General features: G+C 47.2%; 1 protein-coding gene across 1 annotated transcript in view; it reads right to left on the minus strand.

The window, feature by feature from the left end:
* The window catches only part of LOC108291815 (solute carrier family 2, facilitated glucose transporter member 3-like), a 33,689-nt gene that overhangs the window by 30,167 nt on the left and 659 nt on the right, over positions 1-2,863 (minus strand).

Genomic DNA, 2,863 nt, shown 5'->3' on the forward strand with positions numbered 1-2,863 from the left:
CCACCATGCCCAGCTAATGTTTTGTATTTTTAGTAGAGACGGGGTTTCACCATGTTGACCAGGATGGTCTCGATCTCTTGACCTTGTGATCCACCCGCCTCGGCCTCTCAAAGTGCTGGGATTACAGGCTTGAGCCACCGCGCCTGGTGAATTCTGTATTTTTAGTAGAGATGGGGTTTTACCATGTTGGCCAGTCTGGTCTCAAACTGCTGAACTCAGGTGATCCGCCAGCCTCGGCCTCCCAAAATGCTGGGATTATAGGCATCAGCCACCGTGCCCAGTGTTTTTGTTTGTTTTCATTTGTTTGTTTTTAAGACAAAGTCTTGCTCTGTTGCCCAGCCTGGAGTGCAGTGGCACAAACGCAGAGGCTCTGCCCACCGAGGCCTCCCAACCTGCTGGAATTGCAACATAAGCCACCCTGCCCAGTCAGTTTTAAAGATTTTTAGATTGGGGCCGGGCGTGGTGACTCACGCCTGTAATCCAAGCACTTTGGAGGCCAAGGCAGGTGGATCACCTGAGGCTGGGAATTCAAGACCAGCCTGACCAACATGCTGAAACCCTGTCTTTAAATAAATAAATAAATATTTTTAGATTGTTGGCCAGGTGTGGTGGCTTGCACCTGTAATCCCAGCATGTTGGGAGGCCCAGGCAGGCGGATAACCTGAGGTCAGGAGTTTGAGACCACTCTGGCCAACATGGCGAAATCCCATCTGTACTAAAAATACAAAAATTGGCCAAGAGCAGCGGCAGACGCCTGTGATCCCAGGTACTCCAGAGGCTGAGGCAGAAGAATTGCTTGAAAAGTGGGGAAGGGGCAGAGATTGCAGTAAGTCCACATCGCACCACTGCACTCCAGCCTGGGAGACAGAGTGAGACTCCATCTAAAAATAAAATTAGATTTCTATTATAAATTCCTCTTCATAATTTGTAAGCATTACAGTAGATAAATGGGATTAATCTGAGAGAATTTTGCAAAAGGAAAATGGAATACCGAAAATTCTATCTATCTACTGTGACCTTAGAATCCTCCCTTTTTTTAGTTAGAACCTTTTAGAGAACACATGCCATCCAAATGGGAACGAAGATCTTAAAAAAAGACAATGCTTTTAAAAGCAGTGGGTATGAAACAAATTCTGTCTTCAGACAGTAGGCAGTAAGAACAGATAGAGGAGAAGGGAAAAACAGGAGGCTGAATGCTGGAATAGGTGAGGCCGTTGGTGAAATGGGAGTCCATACCACACAACAGACTACCGTGGTAGCTGAGAGGAGCCAAGGAGACATAATGAGTCAATGGAAGAAGATATTCTGGATGGGATTCTAGAACATAAAAAGAACAGGTTTTGGCAGGGTGATTGGCTCACGCCTGTAATCCAAGCACTTTGGGAGGTCAAGGCAGGCTGAACACCTGAGGCTAGGAGTTCGAGACCAGCCTGATCAACATGGAGAAACACCCCATCCCTACCAAAAATACAAAATTAGCCAGGCATGGTGGCAGGTGCCTGTAATCCCAGCTACTTGGGAGGCTGAGGCAGGAGAATCACTTGAATTTGGGAGGTGGAGGTTGCACTGTGCCGAGATCACTCCACTGCACTTCACCCTGGCAACAAGAGCGAAACTCAAAAAAATAAATAAAAATAACAAGTTTTTAGGGCGGGCATGGTGGTTCATGTCTGTAATCCCAGCACTTTCTGAGGGCAAGGCTGGAACATCACTTGAGCTCAGAAGTTCAAGACCAGCCTGGCCAACGTTGTGAAACCCCATCTCTACTATAAATAAAAAAAAAATTAGCTAGGCGTGGTGCTTCCTGCCTGTAATCTCGGCTACTAGGGAGGCAGAGGCAGGAGAATCGCTTCAACCTGAAAGGTGGAGGTTCCAGTGAGCCGAGATGGCACCACTGCACTTCAGCCTGGACCTCAGAGTGACGTCTCCAAAAAACAAACAAACAAACAAACAAAAAACACAAAAAAAGATCAAGTTTTTAGTCTGGGTGTGGTAGCTCACACTGGTAATCCCAGCACTTTGGGAGGCCAAGGTGGGCGGATCACCTGAGATCAGGAGTTCGAAACCAGCCTGACCAACATGGGGACCTGTCTCTATTAAAAATACAAAAGTCGCCAGGCATGGTGGTGCATGCCTGTAATCCCAGCTACTCGGGAGTCTGAGGCAGGAGAATCACTTAAACCTAGGAGGCGGAGGTTGCAGTGAGTCATGATCGCGCCATTGCACTCCAGCCTGGGCAACAAGAGTAAAACTCCATCTCAAAAAAAAATTAGGCAGGGTGCCTGTAATCCAGCACTTTGGAGGCCAAGGCCGTCGGATTACCTGAGGTCGGGAGTTCAAGACCAGCCTGGCCATCATGGTGAAACCCTATCTTTAAAAAAAAAAAAAAGAAAAAAAATACAAAAAATTCGCTGGGCATGGTGGTATGTGCCTGAAACCACAGCTATTTAGGAAGCTGAGGCACAGGAATCCCTTGAACCTAGGAGGAGGAGGTTGCAGTGAGGCAAGATCACTCCACTGCATTCCAGCCTGGACATCAGAGCAAGACTCCGTCTCAAAATAAATAAATAAATAAATGAAGGTGCTGATTACTTAGATCTGGGGTTGTGGGAATTATCAAAGTAGTTTGAAAACCTTTTTTTTTTTTCGAGACGGAGTCTTCCTCTGTTGCCAGGCGCCAGGCTGGAGTGCAGTGGCGCGATCTCAGCTCACTGCAATCTCTGCCTCCCAGGTTCAAGCAATTCTCCTGTCTCAGTCTCTGGCGTAGCTGGGACTACAGGCGCACGCCACCACACCCAGCTAGTTTTTGTATTTTTTTAGTAGAGATGGAGTTTCACCATATTGGCCAGGATGGTCTTTTTTT

Source organism: Cebus imitator, unplaced genomic scaffold (assembly GCF_001604975.1).
Source record: "Cebus imitator isolate Cc_AM_T3 unplaced genomic scaffold, Cebus_imitator-1.0 Scaffold469, whole genome shotgun sequence".
In the NCBI taxonomy this organism is placed as follows: Eukaryota; Metazoa; Chordata; class Mammalia; order Primates; family Cebidae; genus Cebus; species Cebus imitator.